This window comes from Rhipicephalus microplus, chromosome 1 (assembly GCF_043290135.1).
Source record: "Rhipicephalus microplus isolate Deutch F79 chromosome 1, USDA_Rmic, whole genome shotgun sequence".
NCBI classification, from domain to species: domain Eukaryota; kingdom Metazoa; phylum Arthropoda; class Arachnida; order Ixodida; family Ixodidae; genus Rhipicephalus; species Rhipicephalus microplus.
The window spans coordinates 142,312,397-142,338,607 of NC_134700.1; the positions used below are offsets into that span (position 1 = coordinate 142,312,397).

General features: G+C 41.9%; 1 long non-coding RNA gene across 1 annotated transcript; it reads left to right on the top strand.

Moving 5' to 3' along the window:
• The first annotated feature begins 10,234 nt into the window (after window positions 1-10,234).
• Window positions 10,235-21,617, top strand: LOC142799746 (uncharacterized). The gene is made up of 3 exons (XR_012893917.1): window positions 10,235-10,530; window positions 16,928-17,137; window positions 21,296-21,617. It is a non-coding gene; the product is annotated as an uncharacterized LOC142799746 (long non-coding RNA).
• Window positions 21,618-26,211: the final 4,594 nt, after the last annotated feature.

Genomic DNA, 26,211 nt, shown 5'->3' on the forward strand with positions numbered 1-26,211 from the left:
CCTTGACCTGGTCTTCTTAAGTTCTCATCTAGTTGAAACTGGTTTTCAGTACGAAGTAATCGATGGCATTTCTGACCACAAAGCTTTCTTCGTTTCAATCCCCTCTCCAATGACTAAAGTACAGCCCAGTATTACTCATTTCTCTGACTTTTCTCGCGCTGATGAGGCGTCAATAACGGACACCCTTGCATTCAATTTTGATTCTTTTCAAGCGCTTGGTGTTCGTGAAGACGAAAACGTTGATATACTGGTTGAAGAATTTGAGCGCATCGTTAAACTTTGCATTAATAACTTTGTCCCCCTTAAGTCTAAAAAAAAATCCAACAGTCTCTTGGATAAATCGCACTCTACTGCATACATCACGTCGCGTTCGTCGTTTGCGGCGCCAAAAAAAAAAGACGCAAGATCCTGACAGTATTGTTTGATTTATTAATACCATGCTGCAACTACGTACCAAATTGCAAAAAGCTAAAGACTTATTTTCAAGTTGAGCTTCCAAGATTACTTCAATCCAACCCACGCAAATTTTGGACTTTTATATCACCAACAAAAACTGATACCATATCGTTTATGCTAGACGGTAAGGCTATTTCAGACCCACTTGAAATAGCTAACGCTTTCAATGTGTACTTTCAGTCTGTATTCACGCATGACAACAGTTCTCTCCCAGTATTCAGAAGCCCTAATCTTGAGCTCACTATTGATGAGCTCACATGATACTTAAGTTAGACACAAAAAAGTGCACTGCTCCCGACGACATTCCAAACAGCTGTCCCGTACGATACTCTCTGTGGTGTGCACGTTATTTGTCAATCATTTTTCGAAAATCCGTATTTTCAAGCACTGTCCCCCAGTCCTGGAAACTAGCCATAGTCTTGCCCTTGCATAAGTCTAGGAACAAGCAACTCCTGTCTAACTACAGACCGATATGACTTACTTCAAATTCCGGTAACCTTCTTGAGCATGTCACTCACAATCATAAAACGGAATATCTTGAGTCAAATAACCTGCTCTGGAACATTCAACATGGCTTTCGTCGTGGTTTCAGCACACTAACACAACGGGTCGAATTTGCGCATGACGTATCCAGCAATATTGACATTGGCAATCAGATTGACGCATTATTCATAGACTTTTTCAAGGCCTTCGACACCGTTATATACAATAATCTGCTAAGTAAAATTGATGCTATTTTAAACAACCCTCGATTAACCAACTGGATAGCTAGCTTTCTTAAATCTCGATCTTAATATGTGTCATTCCACTCCACTTCGTCCTCAACTGTCGATGTAAGTTAGGGTGTTCCACAGGGATCCGTTCCAGGACCTTTATTATTTTTAATATTTATATATGACCTTCCGAACAATTTGAAGTCTCAGGTCCGTCTTTATGACGACGACTGTGGCTTATGTCAGGTAAGTTATTCTCCTAGCGATCATGCCTTACTTCAAGATTCCTTCACCAGCTTTTGCACATGGCGCAGGCTTTGGCAGATGCGCATTAACTTTCAGAAAACTGTAATGGTATCATTCACTAACAGCCGTTCTCCGTGGTTGCATGATCACACTTCCGAGAACACAATAATTCCCTGGGCACAAGGGTATAAATACCTTGGGGTTACCTTATCCCACAACTTACATTGGTCGCGGCACATTGATTACCTCACATCCAGAGCACTGAAAAAATTAGGTTTCCTGCGTCGTACGTCATCTAAATCTCCGAAATGCACCAAATTACTGTTGTATAAAACACTCATACGCCCTATACTAGAATATTCTTCATGTGTCTGGAACTCTTATATATCTTGCGACGTCAACAAAATTGAATCTGTCCAAAGGAAGGCGATTTGTTTCATTTCTCATCGCTACGATCATAACTTTTCACCTTCATCAGCAATGACTTCCTTGAAACTCCCTCTCCTATCCACTAGACGTGATACCGATTCTTTGAAGCTATTGCATTCATTTATTCACTAATCTTGTCGACTATCTTCAGATGATTACATCTCATATGCTGATACTCTTTCAACTAGACGTTACCACAGCCTCAACGTTAAGCTTTTCTTTACACACAAGAACATTTTCAAGAACAGTTTTTTTCCTAGAGTTATTGAGATGTGGTATGACTTACACGGTAGTATTCGTGAATTATCGTTGTCGGAATTTGTAGACGCACTGTTATAATAAATAATTTTTGTCAACCTTGTAATCAGTCAGAAAAGTGCGAAATATGGCAGTGGAACTGCCGTGGTTTCCGGCGGAAAAGAAGGCAACTGTTGCAGCTGGTGGCGTCACAACAAAAGCCACCTGCTGTCATAGCAGTCCTGGAAGCCGCAACACAAACAAAATTACGGGGCTACGAAACTTATAGTACCGGGGACGCATAATGGAAAGTTGCTACATTAGTCGATAACTCAAATACAGCAGTATTTCATCAGCCCATTGAAGAGGCGGATATCCCGCATTTCAAACAGAAATAACCTACAAAGGGAGCCATGTAAAGAGCGCCTTCATACTTAATATCTATAGTCCTCCAAGACAAAAGAGAGCAACGTTTGACAAGCTCTTTCAACAGACAGCAAAACTGGCGAAAGGGAATCCATTAATCATAGTTGGGGACTTTAATGCCATGCATGCAAGCTGGGGATATAAGATGCAAGACACCAAAGGCAAGGTTATCGCAAGACAAATAGAGAAACTGGAAATGACTCTGTTAACTGACCCTGCAATACCAACAAGGATAGGCAACAGCGTATCCATGGACACAAGTCCAGACTTGATCATATAGTACAAAACTGCCACAGCGTGGAGTGGTACAACGCCCTTGAAAACCTGGGCAGTGATCATTACATACTAAGCACCACAATCTGCACCGGCTGAATCCGCAAACACATCGGCACGGCCAAAATTACAGACTGGCATGCATATAGAAAAGCGCTAAAAGCGCACGTGACCGCCATAGACGACTTGGACGAGTGGTGCAAAGAAATTCGAAATGAAAAGCAAATGCACACGAAAACCGTCACCAGAACAGATCATACCCCTGAAGTAGACGCTCACCTTCTCCACCTGTGGGAAGCAAGAAGAAACCTCACTAAAAGATGGAAAAGGCAAAAGCGAAATAAGAAGCTCAAATTGAAAATTGAAGAACTAACGCAGCAAGCCGAACAGTACGCTAATCAACTCGCGACAGCCAACTGGGAATAATTTTGCGATTCACTAAATGGAACCCTAGGAACAGCAAAGACATGGAATATCCTAAGAGCCATGATTGACCCTCTGAAAACTAAACGCGAAGGACGAAAATCTCTAGAAAGATTATTGCACACATATTCAGGCACACGAGATGACCTCTTTCAAGACATCTATATTAAGTGTTTCGGCGCCCGAGCCATCACAGCCCCTTACCAGGCTAAATACACTGGGCTCCCAAACTTAGAACTGGATGCACCATTCACGCATGCCGAGGTCAGAGCAGCAATCGTCAGCATGAAACGCAACACAGTGCCTGTGGCGGATCAAATCACCAATGCCATGATTCGCAACGTGAATGACGAAGCCATAACATCGCTTCTAAACTTCAATAACAAACACTGGGTGAATAGCACTATACCTCAGCAATGGAAGCATGCTGTAATAATTATGATACCCAAACCAGGAAAGACATTGGCAATAGAAAACCTCAGGCCAATCTCTCTTACCTCGTGCTTAGGCAAAGTGTTTGAGAGATTAATAATTACCAGCCTTCAACGGCACCTTGAACAAAATAACTTGTTGCCAAACACCATGTTTGGTTTCCACTCGAACCTTTCGACACAGGACATCCTTCTGCTTTTAAAGGAGGAAGTAATAACAAATGTTCCAAAAGCAGGAGAAAACACTGTCATGGCCATCAACATGAAAGGCGCTTTCGACAACGTAAGCTATGGGGCCATATTAGATGGACTAGCAGCGACAAACTGCGGTCAAAGGACGTACAAATATGTACAGAACTTCCTTACTAAAAGAAGCGCTGTTATCAGATTAGGAGAAGACGAATCCAATGTCTTCCACCCACCGAGCATAGGCGCACCACAAGGCGCTGTGATCTCGCCTACGCTTTTCAACATAGCCATAATTGGTGTAGCCAAAAAACTGGAAGGTATTCCCGACATCCGACACTACTTCTACGCGGATGACATCACTATATAGAAAACCAAGGGTAGCTTGGCAGAAAAAGAAGAGCGGCTTTAATTGGCAGCTAAAACCTTCGAAGATTACACTAAAGGAGACTTCAGTGGTCTGCAGACAAATCGGAACTCATTCGTTTCTCCGAGAGTAAAAAACAAAGAACAGACCCGAGCCTCCGCCTTGAAGTCAAGCTAGACGGCAATATTATTCCAGAGAAAACGACCGTTCGAATCTTAGGGATGTGGCTACAGTCCAATCAGCGATGTCTCCACACACTGAATATGCTAAACGAACAGCTCAACAAATTGTTCGTATGAAAGTTAGAATTACGAACAATCGTGCTGGACTAAAAGAACAAGACGTGATTCGTTTATAAAGTGCTTTGTCATCACCAGACTAACATACTCGCTACCCTACCACAACATGAATAAAGAGGAGAAAAAATTAGACACAATAATGAGGATGGCGTATAAAGCGGCTCTGCGACTACCACAAAGCACTTCAACTGCGAAGCTATTAGCGCTCGGACTTCACAATACATTTGATGAGTTGGCTGAGGCACAAGTAGCCACCCAGATTAACCGCCCGCTACAGACGCCAACCGGCAAAAAACTTCTTCCGAGGATTGGCCTCGGTGAACAAGTACAGGCACATGGAAGAGCTAAGGAATCGTCGTGCTCAGTCAGAGCCTGGTACAAAATATGCCCCCGACCGAAGAACATGGACCCAGTCTTACATGCTGGAAGACGTAAAGCAAGAGCTGCTTACATAGATAATAAGACAAAATATTTGAATATGGCGAGATTTACTGACGCTGCACCATATCAGACAAATGCAAAGAACTTGATGGCCGTGGTCACAGACCGAAAAGGAAACGTCACAAGTTGTGCCTCCATAGCCCAAGCCACTATCACATAAGCGGAGGAGATAGCGATCGCACTGGCTATCAAGGAGGACAGGGAGCGAAAAGCCCCAATGACAATAATCACAGATTCGAAGGCTGCACGTATAAATTACGAAAAAGGTAGAATATGTATGAAGGTCTTCCAAATTTTAACCAAAGCTCATAAGGACTTCCCAATCGAATACACCCAAACCATTATCTGGGAGCCAGGGCACGATGGCGTCACCGGGAACCAGTTTTCGGATGAGGCGGCTCAAGGCTTCACAAATTACCGAGCTTCCTTGCACACTGCGGTAGAGGATCCAACACCCCTAGATCCTAACTTTGGTAAAATTCTTCAGTATTACAGAGACAATAGAAAAGTGTATCCAGCACCGCATAAGAAACTCATAGCAATGGAATCGGTGGCATTACGCAGAGTCAAAACAAACACATACACGAACTTACACAGGCTGCATGTATTCTACCCCACAGCATCACGTGGGAGTGTACGCATCACAATGAAGAACACCACAACATGAACAACACAGAGGAACAATAAGAGGCGCTGCTGTCCAGCTCGGCCATTGTTGATCAGCGCTGGCTGGTCCAACGAGTAGAGATGATGGCTAGGGCTAGCGGAGCCCTGGAATAGGGGCCCGACCATTTGCAATGCTCCGCGTTATGCGCAAATAAACGTTTCTCTCTCTCTCTCTGTGTAATCAGTATTTTGTTCATGTAAATGTACCCCACATCTGCAATAGCCCTGTATTTCGCTGCAATATTTGAAAATAAATAAATAACTAAATAGCATGCTCGCGGACATTTCACTAGCTCCACATATGCTAAATTTGGTATCACGTGACGGGAATAAATGATGAAGTAAACAACACATCCAAAAATGATAATCATTACATGGAAGTCATCTACGGCATCATTTACCTCAACCTCGTAAGGTTGTGCTGATTTTAAAGTCACATATCAACCTTTCTTATTCGTGCTTCGCATGTCATCAATTCACACTCTACGTGGGATCTGCCATTTTTTTGCGCTCGATGTCCACATACATGGAAATTATATCTTATAGAGTTTTGTTGAGCCAGTCGGTTAAGCCGTTGGTTTGTGAATGGTAGACTGTCGAATTACGGTAAATGTTACCGCTGAAGAACGACATATGATCTAAAAGCGCAACTGTAATTGCCGTTTCGCGATCTGTTATAACGGTCGATGGCGCATCGTGTCTCAGCTCAAAGTTCTCTATGAAGATTCAAGCCACCTCCTCTGCTGTGCCTCTCTGGGTGGTTTTTGTCTTGGTGTAGCGAGCAAGGTAGTCGGTCACTACCATAACCCAGCAGTTGTCAGCACTCTAGGTAGAAAGTGGACCCCAAAGGTCCATTCTAACCTGGTCAAATGGCGTTGGCGGAATCTGGACTGGGTGTAACCGACCGACTGGTTTCGTCGGAGGTGACTTGTGCCACTGGCAATCGAGGCAGGCCCGAACTTGATGTTTCACGGCAGCGGTGAGTCTAGGCCAGTAATACCTCTCCCTAACTCTGCCCAGTGTGCGCGTGTGGTCGTTACTACCAGATGTGACCTCGTTATGGCACGCTTGCAATACCTCAGAACGGAGGTTGCTGGGACAACAAGCAAGTAGGTGCACTCGTCTAACGAGAAGTTCATTTTGTAAAAGACATTGTTTCGCAGACAGAACGGCAATAATCCTCTCGCAAAGGCTTTGGTTGCGTTCAGGCTTCGTCTTTTTGAGTAATTATTCAAGCCAAATATCTCAGGACCATCATGTCAGTAATCTGCGATGGTTGACGTGTCGAGGATTCGAAGGAATGCTGGCTCTTCATCGAGAGAAGCAGCGAACTCTATCGGTTATGGAGACAGGCAGTCGGCGTCAGTGTGTCATTTTCCTCACTTGTACCCTAATGTTATATTGAATTTCTGAAGTCTAAGGCTCCAGTGTGCCAATTGCCAAAAAGTATCTTTGAGAATTGTTAACCAACACAGGGAATGGTGTTTGCTGATAAAATTGAATGGGCAGCCATACAAGTATGGGCGAAATTTTATAACTGCCCCCACCACGGCGAGGCATAGTTTTCAGTTGTCGAGTAGTTTGCTTCTGTGCGTGACAACGTTCTGCTTGCGTAAGCGATCACTTCTTTCTCTATGTTTTGGCGCTGCACATGAACAGATCAAGGACTAACACGGCTGACGTCAGTATAGACCCTACTGAAACGTTCCGTATGAAATCTTACGGAAAATATATGGACTCCGTAACATTTCTTTATGCTACATACGGAAAAAATATGGAGTTTTATGGAAATATACGGAAGTTGTATGGCATTTACGGAAAGCTTCTTAAGGAGTATAAGGAAGGATAGGGAAATTGTATGGCGTATACGGAAAGCTTTTTATGGAGCATACAGAAAGATAAGGAAAATGTATGGCATATATGGAAAGCTTTTTATGGAGTATATGGAAGGATAAGGAAAGATAAGGAAACTTATGGAGCATACGGAGAGTTCATGATGGAAGATATGGAAGGATAAGGAAAGTGTATGGAGTGTACAGAAGCTTTCATAAGGAAAATGCAGAATGTAAGGTCTTACGGAAATATACAGATTTTGTAAGGTGCTTACAAAATTGTACAATAGTGTATAAAAGGCATGTGGATTGTTGCAAAAATGTGGAAACTCTACAGTTGTTGTCACATTTTAAGCAGGAAATCCGAGCTCTATAAAGTTATAAATGAATGCACAGTGACATATATAGTACAAAAGAATAACGCAGGCTAGTTTGTGTTGTCAGTCACCGCTGTTCGCCCTTTTTCAGAATGAATACAACTTCTGCAGATGACCAGGTGCTAAAGTCTGTCACAAGGAAAATGTGTCATTCACAAAGAATGACAATAACTGTCATTTTACTTGCATGCTGTCACACGAAAACAAATCAAGCAAAAAAAGCATAACTTCAAGGGCTAGTTTTTTGGTAGAAACAATAATAATGAGAACTAAATTCAATGTGAATGAACTTGTCAATAATAATGAAACTGTTCTCATTAACATTGGCAAAGAGAAATGTGATTTCAAAATATCGACCATGAGCTTAGCTCTTCTGAGCACCGACAAAAGAAATGAAAATCAATGGAAACTAATTGCATGTAGCCTAATAATAATTTTTTATTGATAGTATGTGCTCCTACATTATAAATACAGCTATACACAACTTGCCACAGCTTCATGACAGAAACGAGGTAGGGGCAGAGGGAGTGGTCAGAAAAATAATTAAGTATGAGAGCACAACTGATATGTACAAACACATAATGGTGCTTATCACTGATGCACGGATGGTCGTGTATAGAGCTGGGTCCTTTTGAGATTTCCAAAAGCATTGTTTCAGACAACCATGCAGATTACGCTTCAATTGTAGTGCTACATAAGACACAACCTATGGGCCAGCTTTAATGAATAAGAAGATTATAGGTTAAACAAATGCTTTAAAATATATCATACCATGGCTGCATGGACGCATACAAGCTATGTAAAGCGCAATAAAGGGAGGACGCATGAGCTTCTCTTGATGCTTCAGTTCCACATAGATGCTTCAAATATGCTGCAAAGAAATTTAACCAATGTCTGTGTGTGCAACATTGTCCATTTTAAACTATCTATATGTATATATAAAATTCCTACTGCGAGTTAAGCTACGTAGCACTTCATAACTCTTCCTTTTAATAAGGGCAATTTTTCAAACAATCAACATTATTCATTTTCTGTCTGATGATTTTGTGCCCGCCATTCTTGGTTTGGCTCGATCACAATTGTGCAGCCCTTATTTTGGAGGAATCAAAAAACATCAACCAAAATATATTTTGGAACTGCTTCTCGGTGATATTGCCTTCCCTCAACTGCCACAGCTTGAGATGAGTCATATAGCAAGTCTCGCGCATACCTAGGGCCTACCCTTGAGGAAACTGGTCCGGCTGTGAAATGCTCAGTTTTTTCTCAAATAAATTTTTTGGTTTCAGTTTTCTTACTTCTCAAGTCCCTTCACAATCAAGCAGACCCATTGTTCCCCTTAGTCCTTATTTTGTTATATTATGAAATAAATAAAAAAATTAATAATGAAAATAAAAATACTAATAACTGTTGCGCAAAAAACACAGTCCCACATACGTACTTGAACGCAATATTGCTTTTATTTTGTTCTAGAACCTAAGGCATTAGAAAAGATAGCAGTACAATAAAAACGTTGAAAAAAAACAAAAAAAATTAAACTTGGTGGGACTCGAACCTGCGCCACTTAGTTTTGCTCGCGTACGTGAACTGAGTGCGTTAGCTTGCTAAGCTATTCGCGCTGAAGGTTGCACGTAAGTTTAAGTTATGTATATAAATTTGCTTTTTACACGCTATGTGTTGGCATATTTATGCACGATATGCGATCGTATCTATTGTTGTGTGCATATGTTTTGGGATTGTATATACGTCACATGCTTTTCGCATGTCTTTCAACTAGATATTTCTGCCCCGCCGCGGATGAAAACAAGTATTTTTACACCCACACACAAGCTTGAGCAGTTGAAGGTTGTTTCCCGGGGCTCTCTTGCAATTGAGTCGGCCACCACAGGGAATTACAGTGATATGCCAATAATCCCTGCATCTAGCTGTATTCCACTTAGTAGCTCTATCGCTTGATGACAAATCGAGCGCGGGGCGCGACGCTATTGCGCACGACCATGCCTCGCGTAGCGGCGAAATCAGCTGATTGCGCTGGCCGGCTTGCTTCGATTTGCTTCAGAGCAAAGAAATGTCATACCTTGAAAGATTTCGTACTGCACTATGTCAAAATGTTACTGCTTTGTAGCCATCCTATGATTCATTGAGAATTGATAACTCTGATATCACTACTGTAGAGCTTTGCGTCGGCGACACGCACCGAACGTGAAACCGCACTACGTCTGTCGTAGAAGCAGTAGGAGGCTGTCGTCTGCTAGAACAAAAACAAAACAAAGACCTGCGAAAATATTCATAAGTTGTAACTTGTTTTTTGAATAACCGTATATCACTTTTAAAGTTATTTTGCCTGATAACATACATTTTTTTCAGTTTATAGCAGCGACAGATGTTTTTTTTTTATTTTTCTCACACAGATATCCAAGTCAAATTCATTCACAGCTAAAGCCACATGCTGTTTGTCTTCTTTGTTTCTGTGGGCATGCCGTTTCGGTGCGTGTCTCATGTGTTCGCGCTGCTACACACGAGAGCACGAAATGTTAAATTTACGCAAGGAAGCGCCGTTCCTCGTTCGTGTGATGTGCTAAGATTGCGCCCTATTCCCGCGGTTGTCCGAGTGCGGATCAAGTGCGAGTCGTCCAAGGAATCGGCGGGTTGGGTGGGCGCTCGAAGGACTCCGAGGTGACGGCTGACGCCTATGGTCGCTTCCCTCAGGACAGTGTGAAAGAAAATAAAGGTAAGGGGGACACTTTTTTATGTAGACCAAGTATGCCACTTAGTGCAAGTGTGTGTTGCTGCACTCGAACGAGGCGTCGTGAAACGGCAACCTTACGCGCCTTTGCGAGTGCGGTTGCCGAGTCGCTTTGACAAGGCTAACGCCAGCAGAGCCGTGGCGCATCGGCGCGGCCTTACTGGAGCTAATTCGAGACAACTGCGGCAACATGCATGTGTATGGTGATCGATTTTTTTCATATGTTCAATGTAGTGAGGAAGACGCACATGGCGCTTGCTACGTTGTTGGTTAAACGAAGTCTGCAGTGCCATTTGATGCAAAGCAGCATTTTGTTTACGTTCGCGGGCGATACAATTTGTAACTTGGCTCGATTCACCTAGCCAACCGCCTATGTGTGTTGATTAGCATACGTTCACGGTAGAGCGTTATTATGCCCCTAAACAGTGGCGTGTGCTTGTTGAAAGATATAATGTGTGTGCCTAGTGTAGAGAGAGAGAGAGAGATGTTCGTGCAATCTGCATGTGCACCTGCAAGACGCCTTTGCTTGTAACTAATAATGTACCGGCCAGCACCTACATTGTATGCCTGACTTTGAAGAAAACTTGCATGCACAATGTGACATTTTGTAATCTGCCAGAGTTGCTTTTTATAAAATAATGCACTGCCAGCATGTTCAAAATATGTTTCGCTGCTGTGTGGCAGGGGTGCGGTTATCACGCTGTTGTGTAGTTGCTGATGCAAGCATTTATAGTTTTGATGAGTTAATATTTCTCATCTAACTCATCAGGTGTTTGGCTGTTTCAGCACAAACACGGCAAAGAGAGAAGGAAGACGGGTAATGACAGGACCAGTGCCGACTTTTGTTTGCAGGAGAATACCCATGTTGGTGTATTTATTGTGACTGCCTTTCTGTGTTGCTTTCTTGCCCAATTTATGCAACAACACAGTTGTCAGCAATATGAGAGAGAACACTGAAATTAGCTTTTAAAGATCATGGTGACTAAATGCCTAGTAACTCAAAGCACAAAGTAACAACAAGAGACATCAGTATGATCAATGTGGATGAGTACAGTCTTGCATCTAAAAAATATATTGTGCAAAATGTTGCCTAAGTAAGAAACATCTCTATGTTTGCAAATAGTGTGACGTCACTTCAAGCACCGTGCCAGCCATTCCCTCCCTCTGTGCAAGGGCTGGTTGGCAAGGAAGTTGTTTGTGACGTTCCTGATAGACCACTGAAATGTATGCGATTCTAAACCTGTAGCCTAATATATACGTAATCTTTTGTGCAGTTACATCGCTGCATCTGCCACCTACAACTTATTTGCATATTTACATTGCTCCCTTAGGACCTAACACACAAACTTGTTGTTTGCATTGTCACTTCATGAATATTGAGCGGTAAAGGTACTGAGTATATGTGAAACAGGAATCTCTGCTTATTACATGAAGAAATATGAGGCCTTCGATAAAACGAGTTATACCTTTATTGAGCTTGCGTACTCGTCGGGGCGATTCATACATGCAGCTTCAGCAAATGGTATCTTCCAGCCCGGTGACCTTGCAATTTTTTTCTGCACACAGCGCAAACACCGAGATGTACCCACTCGCAGATGGTCACGTCAAGTGCATATTTATCTTGACTAAAATGTCGAATCAAGTTTTTTCATCGACCGGTCCCTGCCATGAGTGCTAGTCTTCGCAAACAAGACACATTGTTATTGACACTGCACACACCACACTCAGTATTCTCAGTTGAACCGATATTCTCAATACCTTTCAATGCAAACTACATGCCGCAATCAACAGTGCACATTTTTGAAGACTATGCCGCTGTTGCTCGCACAGGCCACCACGTGTGTTCACTTCTTCAAGATAAACAGACAGCGTGGCAAATATTTTACCACACAGTTTACCACACAGCTGGATGTTTGCTGACACATACTACAGCTAATGTTGACATTGTAACGTGAAGTGTAAGCTTTGAAAAATTAAAACTTGCCCCAAACACCACACGACTGTACCGGGCTGAGCCACCAGCGGGAGTGTTTTTCCAGACACACCTTTTACATGTGCCAGAGACATCATGCTGTGACGTACCTCGGTAGGGGCCTATCGCTGCATACTTTATGTGAATGAGGGTCCTGTTAGTTAAAGCAGGCATTGTTGATTTCGTAACTTGTTCATGCCCGACTGGACCTTCATTTGCACAAGTTGTCTGACTGATATTCAGGCAAACTTTTGTGTATTAAATTATACAGTTGGCAGTCTGTGCTTGCCCCATACTGTTGTTACTGGTGTTTCTTGTTGTTACTTTGCACTGCTCATTACTACTCACCTACACAAACTAGCCTATCTTGCCGCTGTTTTGGACAAGATGCAGCAGGCAAGTGCGATAGTGTTCATAACTCTAAATTCTCGAGCAAAATTTATCGTTTCATATTCAGTTAGTTGCATTCATATCAGTACATTATAATAAATCATTGATTAAACATAAATCCGTGTTCCTTTACATAATGCTCACAACTTTCATATCAAATTGAATGGTGTTTATAAAAAACATGGGTTTTAGCTAAACTTCATGCTCTTTTCTCGAAGAGCTGACAAAACGCTATTGCATGCTTACTTGCCATGAATTGGACTGTGTTCTAAATACATTGCAATTCTTCACCGGACTGCCAGTACACTTCACAGTGGGGGAACATTTAATAACCATGGATTGATTATTTAAGAACGGAAAGAAAGAAGCGGCAGGCCGGGATACTTGATATTGGCATCCGTTTTGCTACCCAGCGCATTATCATGCAAACTTCCTATAGAGTGGTTGTGTGTCTTGCTTGTGTGTCTGTTAACCAAGAACTTTGGGTAGAACTATATTTATCTTACAAATGGTTGCAGGACTGTGGAGGCTGTAAGCTGTAGGGTTGCAGGACTGTGGAGGCTGTAGGGATCCCAAGTATATCAAATATTTATCTTGCCTTGGGGCCTGTAATTTTTAAAGAGACACTTCTTTTTGCTTTATATTTGAGTCTTGATGTTTCGACAGCAATGTATTTGTGTTTGACAGCAAGTGTTCTTGAACAAATAACTGATCTCAATAATGACAAAACCCCCTTCATACTTGGTGCTTAGCATAATCTAGCACTTATCTGTAGCAGATTCAATTATTCATTTTTTGCTGGGATGATAATGGGCAAGTAGCAAAGGCAAGTTCAGATTGGAGTGGTCGGTGACGTCTGTTTAGGCTCTGCCATATTGCTTTGCAACCAGAGGTACTTGTGGCCACGTATACAACGAAGCCACATGACGTGCATTCTAAATGAGATTACCATATCACTTTCACTGCATCTTAGTATGTGCCAAACAAATGCAGATATCATTAGCCCGCCACTATAAAGGGATCCTAAAGCAACACAAGGTTGAAAATTAGTCGTGGTGTTGCAGCTGTGTATGACTCTACAATGGATACATAGCCGTGATAATTTGTCTATATGTTGTCGCAATAGTAATGTTACACACATTGTACGATACAAAAGAGGTCCTCGCTTATTTCGCTTTTTTTCGCTATGCTTCTTTCTTGTCTCTTCTTGCCATGTGCTCCTCCTTTTTGTACAAGGAGCAAGAGCAGTGGGCATACAAACACGTATTTAAAAAAAATGTGAGCACTGAGAAGGTGAACACTTCCAGAAGGCTCGAAGAGGTAAAGGTATTGTTTCTAGTTACTTTTTGGGCACCCATAGCTAGTTGTGCTGCTGCAGGTAAAAAATAAGCCAAATGTTAAAAATTAATTGGAGATGGTTTGGCACCCATATTTGCAGTTGCATACAGAACTAGGTATCAATGCGTAAGCAAAATCTGTTCACTGTAAATCAATCCTAATAATATTATCTGAAATTTAGGAAATATTCACAGAAAAGCTCAGGAAAAGGCTAAGTGGTTGCCCCTTGAACGTGAAGGAGATACCCTTCTTCTTAAAGGTCAATAGACAGTCTAGTAGTCTCGATATTACATGCAGTATAAAATATTCTGGTGTGGTGCTCTTCATGCATGTTATAATGAGAGGGGTTTTTAATAGAACTGTTGTCACTTTGCCCTGCATTGCTGAAATTGTTCACATAGTTATAATACATGAATCACTTTATGCCTTTTGATTTTATGGAAATGGTTTGCTTACCCAGTCGGTTTAACTTGATTTGGATAAAATCATAAATGCTCTAATTTTTTTTTTACTATACAGCATGTATATTTTTAAAATACGCGACCATTGATGTGAACGCAGTTGGTGGCGTGCTTGATTAATCCTTCACTATCACCATCTAACTACACCTGCTACAGTGCATTGTGTGACAAAAGTAATAGTACTTAACATTACTGGCAGCATACACTTTTATGTCTCAAAATAGGTTAAAAAGCCTGGTAAAAATGTGTGTACGTTTTTTTTTCGCTCCAACTAAATATTCTGGTCGACTCAAAGTAGCTTCCATTCTTTTAAGTTCCTCAAACTTTTAGATGTTCAAACGAAGTATCAATGCCATATACTTTCTTTGTCAGCCTACTCACCACTCTAATAATGAGAATTACCCGACAACATTACCCAGTAAAATAAAGGGTTGTTATAAAAAGTCATGTCATTTCAATTGTCAAAAAACGTTGCCAAGTTACGTTTTTGTTCACTTTTCTTTTCACAATTTTGTTAAAGTTACTTTTGATAACATCCCCTATAGTTTGTTTGGCATCATTTTCTGCTAGTTCTCATTATAATGTGTTCAACAAAGACAACAAACCCTTGAATTTATAGTTCTTTCCTCTACTCTTGAATCTGAAACAGTGAATCTCAGTAATCTTAGCGGTGTGTGACTTGTTTTTTTTTTGATCAGTTGTGCATGTGTTCAAGTACATGCATTTAGACGGGAGGGCGAACTATTGCCTCCTCCTGTGACTAGCAGATTTTCTGAGAATGGACAGATGCATAATGCTGCCAAAAAAGTATAGGGATATTGGAAGTAATCGTAACGTAATTGCAATCGTGATGTAATTGCCAGTAGGCAAAAAAAGGTGTCCCACACTTGCCATAATGGTAACAGGCAGCGCTGACTGACTCTTCCATGTATAAATGCACATATATACCGTACAAAATGGAAGAGGGATAGCCGCCATGGTAGCTCAGTTGATAGAGCATCGGAAATGTTATTCGAAGTTCGCAGGCTCGGTCCCTGTACAGGGCAGGTTATCTTTTTTTTTCCTGCCCCGCCACGGTGGTCTAGTGGCTAAGGTACTCGGCTGCTTACCCGCGGGTCGCGGATTCGAATCCTGGCTGTGGCGGCTGCATTTCCGATGGAGGCGGAAATGTTGTAGGCCCGTGTACTCAGATTTGGGTGCACGTTAAAGAACCCCAGGTGGTCAAAATTTCCGGAGCCTTCCACTACGGCGTCTCTCATAATCTTATTGTGGTTTTGGGACGTTAAACCCCACAAATCAATCAATATCTTTTTTTCCTTCTACTTTTCTTTCTTCACAATTACAACACTTCTATTCTTCTTGAAGATTTTCTGGTGTAAAAAAGGTACCTTATAATCTGAAGAGGCAAACAGAATGTGCCAGTGTACGAGTTAGCTCTTGTAGTGGTTACAAGTAAGATATGCTTTGAAGAATATATCATTCTGCCACTTGCCTAAAGAATGGCTACAGGACATGGCGCTGGATGCACTTTGTTATTTTTGAATCAAGCTATCTTTTATTCTATTTTTATAAATTACATGGGATACACAAGACGGTAACACACACTTTAACGCCACAAAAAGTATGCAGCGAACAATGTTATAAATGCGAAATTGCATAAGGATAAGGTGAAAACTGCACCCTCAACGAGAATGTACAGAAAGCACAAGGTGGAGGCGTTTTCTTCTGCCCGTGCTTTTCAAGTGCGAGCTGTTTTCACCTCGTTCTGACCAACTAACTAGATTGAGATGTGTTGTTATAGTGCAAGAGGATGCTCCACGGGAAACTAGGTTTGTCTCAAAGTCTGTGTGTGTCTTTCAACCTATATGGTGCCCGGTTCAAGAGTTCATGCAGACCAGATCGTGTAAAACAGGACCGTGTAAAATGGACCGTGTAAATAAAATAAAATGGACCATGTAAATAAACAGGATCGTGTAAAATGTCGTTATCGTGTGCAACTGTAGTTGTGGTTGTGCTGAATGACCTTTCTTTATATACACTACATAACAAACTTGCTTCTTTAGAGTCGAGAGCATCTTCGGATCAATTGTAAATGTTTGCATATGCGAGGCCTTAAGTTTTATAAGAAATTTCTCAGTGTGCCACGAGGAAATGTGTGTTCAGCGAAAATTTGTATATCATTATATACAACTCTTAAAGCCTCGTCTACAACTTTGTGCAGACTGACCTTGAGCAGAAAACGAGGAGCGGCCGCAGCCCTCAGAAAAGAGCAAGCACCCTCCAACCTCCCGAAACTCTCTTCGACAGGAACAGCAAGGTCACTGTGTGGCATTGAAAAGCATTGCAAGGAGTGCCTTATCAGTACACTGTGCTGCTCTTTCATCGCAGAAGACGAAGTTGACCACTCCAGAGGAACTTCACGCTGTGTATTGTGAGTGCTTCAGTGGTTTTGTTTTTGTCCAGCCAGCAGTTAAGAAATCATGTGTCAGATTCAGCCAGGATGGCTAGAGGGAGTCGGGCAGGCATGTTTGGACATTTGTATAGCCAAGTAGTGCCAATTTTTGCACTGGTCCTGTTAGAGTTACTGCCACAATCACAGAAGCTACGTCACCTCTCTAAATGTACAGATGTGTCGGGGATGATTAGCTGCATTAGGTTTTTCTATAACTGATAGCTCCCAGCATTCTTCATAATACAGGAGTTTTGTTCCTTACTTACGGGTCTAAAGCCCTCTACAGAAAAAATGCAACACGTCTACTTCCAGAAGACTCCAAGGCCCTACTTGTAGGTTTTTTCGGCTGGTACCATAAGCACCTCGTTTGGGGTACATGAACATTTTATAAACATGTACAGCAAAAATTTTGGGTGGCTGGTCGTTTTGTCGTTATCTTGTTCCTCGCAGTATTCTTAAGCATGTTGTGCATTACGTTGTCAATCTGGTTCATGTGCATAGAAGACATTACGAAGTTTCAGGCTACAGTATAAAAAGCCTGGAAGCAAGCTATCAATAATTTTTTAACAGAGTTGCTTAATTTGATACATGATACATCACTAAACTTTCGTGCGTATTCATCAATGTAAGCTCGTCTTAGTGTTATCCAAAATGAAGATGTGAGTCGACAGAATGAAACATCTAGTGGGGTAATCAGGGTGAACAGTGGAAGTGCTTCAGACAGGCTGGCCGATGTTGCTATAGGAGGACCTATTTTTTAGAAGTCACCTTGTCATCCTTGGCGTGTTAGTTTAAATGGGGTAAGTAATGACATCATCTTTTGGTATAGGCGTGTGTGCCTGTTGGAAATGTTTGTCTGAAAAAAGAAAAAAAACCTATAACGCAGAAGAGTGCAGCCCTTGCTTCTTTTCAAGTTAGGTTGCGCTGATACAAAGTGCTCTCCTGTCGGAGGGTAGGGGTAAGGGAAGCAAAAAAAAAGATAAATGATAGAAAAGAAGAAAAAAGAAGAAAGAAAAGGGGAATGCAAAGTAAAAGTAGTGCTACACTGCTCCTACTTTGCATCCCCCCTTTTCTTCTTTTTTTTCTCTTGTTTTCTTTTTTCATCTTTTTTGTTACATTTGCATTGTCCCATATAGTGCATGAATCAATGACACATTGCTTTGCTTTAGCAAAGATGCCTATGTGGTGTTGGATTGAACAGTGCATTGTACTTCATTTAGTTAATTACAGACTGATCAGTCTTGCAATAAGTGCTTCCTGCCTATCACCACACATGTTCAATTGAAAAGTTTGTGCTTGGCTCTTAGTATGCTGGTTTATAGCTTGTGTCTTGGGCTACTACAAATGATTGTTATTTTGCTGCTGTTTATGGTAATGAATTTATCCAACATGAAAATATCTTGCCTTGTGAAGTTTGTCGGACATGCCTTTCTTTTTCTTTCCTATGCAGGCATTGTATGTGAGGGAGGCAGTAACAGAGAGGTGATAGCTTGAGCTTCGGAAGAATAAATGCTGGCAGTGAGGCAATTAGGCATCAAACGTCCCAGCCATTTTGTCAACCGTCCTAAATGTGATTTGAAAAAAACTTATTGTGCTCGTTTACTGTATTTTTCTGAAAACAGCAAAATGCTAAAGTATATCGCAGAGAACAAAATATTAGGCCACGTTGGTGCCTTCTGGACTTCCCAGGATGTCGTCTGGGTGTTGTTTGTAAAAAGTAAAGTGTTTCAAAAATACTACCTCTTCTACACCAAATTCGGTCTTGGTATTAAGTAAAGGTGATTGTGTGCAGTGCATGAAGCTCAGTAATATTAGTGCAAGTTTTTCGCCACATCAAAAGCAAGGAAGCAGTTCTCTTTATATGGCAAGTTATATGATTACACTTTGTGTTAAAGTTGAAATGAATTTTTGAAGTTTTTTTATGATGGCTGTTTTCTGCATTTATGTACGACAGCTTCCATTCCGAAGTTCCCCATGGCCCTCAATAGGAGACTTCAAAAATCATTTTGCTCATTTGAACAAAAATTGTAATGATAACACTTGCCATGCAACAAGAACTGTTTATTTGCTTTCAACGTACATATAAAAGTAATTTTCAATTATACAAACACACAGCTCAAACTGCATCTCAATGAGGACAAAAGCGATTATATAGTGATATTTGTAATCTGGACCTAACATTATTTTTTTTCGTAAAATATAACTTCTGTGCAGTGATTATTTGTGGCTCAAATATTCATACAAAATGCAGTATTGCCATACAAGAAATGCAAACGATAAAAAGTTTGGCTGAATTCTTCAAAGCCTATGTAGCAGAAAAATTGCACTAATGTTACTTGACTTCAAATACTTTAAGAAGCATCTTTACTTAATATGTAACTCAAATTTGATATGGCAAGAAAAAGCGGTACTTTGAAATTTTTCTCACAAATAACACCCCCACGACATTCTGCGAAATTCTGAAGGTACCCACGTGACCACTACTCTTTTCTCTTCAAAACATTTCTGCAAATAACTATTTTCAGAAGAGTGAATTACCATCATTTTTTAAACTATACATCTGTGATGGTCGCCAGGCAGTATGGTTTGTATGCTTGCTGTAGAATAGCGCAGTGCAAAAAACAACAAATGGCTAAGCATCTTTTGACGCTCGGGCTATTTCGAAAGCATTTGTTTGTTAGCAGCAATTCAGTTAAGCACTTGTCTTTATGCTTAGGCCCAGAAACAAAACACAAGTAACTAAAGTAGTCCTAAGAGTCATGTAGTCTCACTGTTCCATAGCTTGTGGAGCCTAATTTAGTGCAAGCTTCACCATTTTTTAAAAATTCAGATTCAACCAACAGGTTTTGGAGGCACAGTGCATTTTCAGCTAACTTGTTTCACACCAGTTACTTAGATAAAAAGCGGAAAGTAGAGGTAAAATTACCATTTTAAAGGCATTGTAGGTAATAACAAAAAGGACTGCTTTCTTTTTTTGTGTGGTGCTTTGCCTGAACTCTGTGCTTTTTGTGGTATAGTTCATTGTCTAGTGAACATAGGCCTTAAAAACTAACATTAGCCATGTTGAGGTCGATTTCTTGGTTATAGTCATAGTAGCCATATAAATAATTATGACTTCAAACTTGATTAATCTTTTGAAGATTTTTTCCTTGCATAATGATATTCGAGAGTCTTAGTCAATTTTGTTATAAGAAAACGTGATGTCATAATAGGGTCACTTTTTGTAGAGTCGTTCAGTTCTACCTTACCTTTTACAATCCTAATAGAGCAGTTATTTTCAATATCGGTATTTAAAATGGAATGAGCATGCTGTATGTAGTAAGGTGTAAGCACTTACAGATAGCACATGCAGCCAACTTTTCTGTTGGCAGTTTATGTCTGTTATTCTTGATTTATATGTGGGGTTTCACGTCCGAAAACCACTATATGATTATGAGAGACGCCGTAGTGGAGGGCACTGGAAACTTCGACCACTTGGGGTTCTTTAACGTACACCCAAATCTGAGCACACGTGCCTACAGCATTTCTGCCTCCATCGGAAATGGAGCCGGGGTTTGGTACCGCGACATGCAGGTCAGCAGCCGAATTTCTGTTACTCTTGCTCCCCTATATGTGTGCAGTTCGGTTTTAGTTATCTGGCTTGCACAGATATTTAATGGCACCTGCCTGGTCCTGCTTGCTGTCATGGTGATTTTAACCTTCTTAAGTTGCATAGGTTTAACTGTCAAAATTGTTCAAGATGCCAATTTTGTGCACAAACTGTATAGTATAAAGGCAGCAGATGTACATGCACACACTATTAAATGAACATTGAGAGCTTTCACTTGCAGTTCCTAAAGTTTTACTGTGCAGGAAGCGTTTAAATCATAATTTCATAAGGACATAATAACCGATTATCTCTACCATTGAAAATCGTGACAGCCTAGTTATTTTCACTGTGATAAGCATGCTGTTTTTTTTGATGTGGCAGAACTAATTTATACACTCATTCCTTCTATTATTCACATATGCATAACATGAAGGATTGTGTGCCTTAAATTTTCAGTTTCATTCTGTGTGTTATATTTCTTGTGCATATAAACTATTGTGCTAACATGTGTCTCTGACATTATTTGTGCCAATTATTTTCATTTCCAGGTGCCTATGAAGGACACTTAAGTTCTATCACAGTGACCTTCGAAATTTACAGTGGTGCCGGAGCCTCAAGCAGCTTTTCGTCGATCTCCACAAGGCATTCATGAGATAAACACAGCGCCACACTTTCACAGTGCTATGATGATTATTTATGTTTAAACATTTCGTTTTAAAATTGCTGTTACATTGTGCCACCATCCTGTGGCTTAGGTGGAGCTCGTGAAATTGCGGTGCAGTCACCTCATTTGTGTACGATCAACACTGCAATGTCACTATTCACAGCTGGAGCATACAGACAAATAAAAAACATATTGATTGTAGCAGGGCTGATGTGTATATTAATGCTTCTCAATTGATAATAAAAAGTTTATAAGTTCTTTAAGTCTTGCATAGAACACTGCATTAATGTGTTGCAATGTAACCACCATTTATTATCGCTAGCATGTTTAGTAGTTTTGTAATGTATTTTATTTAAAAGGTAATTTTGCTTCCGCATCACGATAATTAGTAAGATGCCGATGATTCAATCCCTCATCATGCACATTTAAGAAATATTGTGATTTGTACACAGTATTGCATGTACTCAAGATGTGGACGTCTATTCAATTTACACATTATATTGCTTTGCACTAGATTCAGACGTAACATGCACACATTTCAGTAATTTCCGCATGATACGTCGTTCCATAAGATGCGGAGCCCGCATCATACGTCTTATGCAGAGTCCGCATCATACGTCTTCCATATTCCAATAATTCCGTATGTGAGGTCTCCGCATCTTACGGAACGTTTCAGTAGGGGAGCATCGTAGGGGCTGTCTAGTCAAAAGTGGGCAAGCGCGGGGATCGTTTGTAGACGTTGCCGCAAGTCAATGAAAGTGGCCTCCTGTTCGTCGCTCAAATGCAACGTCATGCCTCTTGAGACAAGTTAAAGGCGACGCAATGCGCGCAAATCTCGAATAAACCACCGATAATATGCGCAAAGACCCAGCAAACGCCTGACTGCCTTTTTACCTGATGTTATTGGAAATTGCGCGACGTCTGGAACTTCCTTGTTTTCTCAAAGATCTCTTGCGCGACTGACGACTTGACCAAGAAACTGTAGCTCCCCAAAACAGAAGTGACAATTCTCTGGCTTGAGCATCAGGCTGGCGACCCGTTTGGCTTGCAAGACCACCTGCAACTGTTCAAGGTGTTCCTCCAACGTTGCAGAAAACACAATGGCATCGTCAAGGTGTATAGGAAATTTCTCCTTTTAAGGCTAGAGAGCACGGTACCCTTAAAACGTTGAAAAGATGGAGGTGCGGAGCACAACCTAAACGGTAAGACCTTCAATTGATACAGTCCGTCTGGCGTCATGGAAGCGGTTTTTTCTCGATCCCAAGAGTCTTTATTTTGCCAATATCCGCTCTTTGAGTCAATGGAACAGAAGTAACGCGCGTTTCGAAGCCTGTTGATTGAATCATCTATGTGGGGAAGCAAATACACGTCTTTTTTGTCGCCTGATTCAGCTTTCAATCGTCCACACAGAAACGCAGGCTGTTGTCTTTCTTCTTCACTATAACATATGACGCTTAGGGGCTCTTTGACTGTAGAATTACGTCGTCTTCAAGCGTTTTTGTTACCTCTGTTCTATCACTTTTCATTCTTTTGGAGCCACGTGGTATGAATGTTGATAGATTGGTCTCTCTGTGTCCTCTGTGGTTATTAGGTACTTCGCAAGTATGTCCGGCCAACTTTCGAGGTCGACGCAAAACAATCGTGGAACTCAGCACGCAGCGCAAGAAGGCGTTCCCACTGCTGCTGAGTTAAAGTAGGGCTGACGCCAAGGTTAGGTGCTAGGGCATGTGTGGGTCTTATGTAGGCAATGCTTCGAGCGCTGAAAAGCAGTCAGGAAGATCTCCTATCTCATCAAAATATCTCTTATCTCGTCAAGACGTGGCGGCACTTGGTGGTGAATTTCGTGAACAGCAAGTTCGTTCAGCCTTCGGTGACATGGACTATTTCTCGTGCTACTGAATACCGTCAATGAAAACCAGCGAGGTTTGTTGGTCGGCGACTGCTTCACCGTCGAACGATACTTCACATGCTACTGAAACAAGGGTGCATGATTGAAGCAGCACAACTATATCGTGGCCATTTAGACGAAAAGAATTGTGTTGTAGTGATGAAGAATCAGTCAGACGAGCGCTCTCGTAAAACAAAAGCACGTGGTCCGGGATGTTCATTACTGCGCCGTGCTCCCTGAGAAAGTCCATTTCTTTATTTAATTTTTTCCAGCACTCTGGGAAGATGATAAAAGTCGCGACGAAAGAGGAATCTCCTGTACTGATTCTTGCTTCGCATCTTTCAGAAGGGAGCAACAATTTACCACCCGCTGTTCTCATATGTGGTCCTGTTCATGGCATTCTTAGTTTTCGAAGACGAGTGGCTGAATCTTGACCTATTATGGAAAAATCAGGACCTCTACTGACTAAGGCCGTCACTTGCTTTCCGTCAATAAATACGTGGAAGTCGGTGATCAACACTGCGCTGCTGTTTATATTCGTCGGCATTGCGTCGTTCTGTAGCGGCAGTACTAAGGACTTTTTATCGCCTTGTGATCGAGCTGTGACCTTACCTTGAGAGGTCACCTCCTTTAGTTTCCGCGGTAAGGGTTGGGCGACCTTGTTCCTTCAAGGTCAGCGAAATTACGTCGATTTGGTGACGATTTCTGTGCAGGGAAAAGCTTGACCGATGGCCGGAGTTGGGCTGGTGATTGGGAAGCGACTCTTGATAGAGAGACGAAGTCATTGAATGTCCTCGGAAACCAAGATCGACATGGTGAACAATGTAGTCGGCGTTGGCACGGCAACTATTGTACCCTGGTTGAGACGGGTGAAATGATGTATTGTGGTACCAACAATAACGAGCTATATGTCCGGCATTACCGCAGTAGAAGCAGAGAGGGCGCCGACCGACGGTGTGCCAAGCGTCCGTTCTGAGATATTGTGGACGTCCTATAGTGTGCTCTAGTGCTGGTAAGTAAGGCGCGGCAAGTGATGGCTGGTGGCATGAAGACAACAGAGTCATGGGCCGATATCGGAAAGCCTCAGGTGATGACAAAAAAATTTCATTTGTTAGTCGCCGCTCTTTGTCTCCACTGTGCTTCTCTTCCCCCGTGTTTTTTCGCTGTCTTTTCTAAGTGCGTACGATGATCCAGCTAGCCCAAATCAAAGTACTTCTTCTGCGAAGGTTGTGACGGAAGTGTGCCTCTAGGTGGCTGGTAGTACTACGTGATAGGTGGGACAGGTGGTAGATGGTGGACCGCATTGGTGTAACTCATTTGACGCTGCTCATGACCGAGATCAGCTGCTGAGAAAGCATGCCTAAGTTTATCACGAACTACTGCGGCAACGGTGGTCACTGGTGTATCCACAGGTGGAGTCCAAAGCTTCTGCAGTTCTTCTCGAACAGTAGCTCTGATCAGGTCACGTAGGAAGCCCTGATTCTCCAGAGCCACTGAAGCGGCGTTGACTGGGGTGGTTAGTGGACGACAGATTATACAGGCTCGATCTTTGGTGCATAGCACGCTGAATGGCATTGTCATCTCGTTTGAAATCGGCCACGGTAATTAGGGCATTGCGCACAAGTTTGGAAAACAGTTGTTCCTTCACGCCATGCTATAATAGCTCAACTTCTTTTCCTCAGACATATTGGGATAAGCCCGACGACACAGCCACGTGACGTCCTCAACAAACATTGTCATAACTTTATTAGCTTTCTGAAGTCTAGATTCGAGCAACTGCTGAGCACGCTCATGACGGTCGACGCTAGCAAAGATGCTGATTAGCTGAAAATCGTCGTAGCTGATTAGCTGAAATTCGTCGTAGAAAATCGTCGCCTGTTGATATACGGCCTTCGCGATTCTCAAGCCACGTGTACGCACGTGTAAGCGCTGCCATCGAGAGTGAAGTACGTGTGAGCGAGCTTCTGTTGAGCCTTTCACTGGTTGATGTCGGCAGCGTATTTCAATTGTTCAAGTCAACCTTCAACGTCTTCATGTGGGGCATCACTGAAGCGATTAGGTACAAGTGGCTGAAGAAACCTTCCATGGGCTGCATTGGAAAATGAGCTGCCTTGTAGTCCTGGCATCACCTGGGGCTGACTGGTGGAGGCCATTGGCAGAGGCACGAAATGCCTGGTAGCATGTTCATTTAAGTAGGTCAGCTCAAGAGAGGGGCAGGTGCACTGGAGTCGTAACGGTGGACTGCGTGTCGGGACTTGATGAACGGCTCGCAGATATGGTGTAGAGCATCGGCACGCTTGCAGTCTAGAGCCTCCACAAGTGTCGTGGTTGACCGTACGCATAGCACCGAGACGTTTAATCCAAGACCTGACGGCACGTTTTATGCAGCAGCCAAGAGCAAAGACATATTTGTTTGTTTGTTACCTGTAAGTACTGACGCGTTGTCTTCTTTGGTCAGTGTCCCTTTTCCCGAGACTGTTGGCGAGCATATCATGTTCTTCGTCTTTGTCTTCCCATTTTGAGCGTGGCAATATAATGCGTTACGTGTATGATGTGTGCCACAATGACTGTTTTCATATTCCTTGACCCGTTGAGACTAACTCAGATGTGTCACTTTTAAGGGCTGTAGAGAAAAAATTGTGGTGTCGCAACACTCTGTAGAAAACTAATACAATTATTTGTATAACTGGTCTGTCTCTCCAATCCTCTCTTTGTGTATCTTATTGCTGGTTTCCCTATGACATGTCCTAAAAAAATGACATGCACCATCACTGGTGTCGTTTGTGATTCATACAGTATTGGAAATTACTGTTCCTTCGTCTTAGTACTTCTTTCTCAGCCTGAAGCATCCTGAGAGTAAGCCAATGTTCGGCTTTTCTTTCTTTTTGCAGCCGAGATGTTTCTTAATGCAC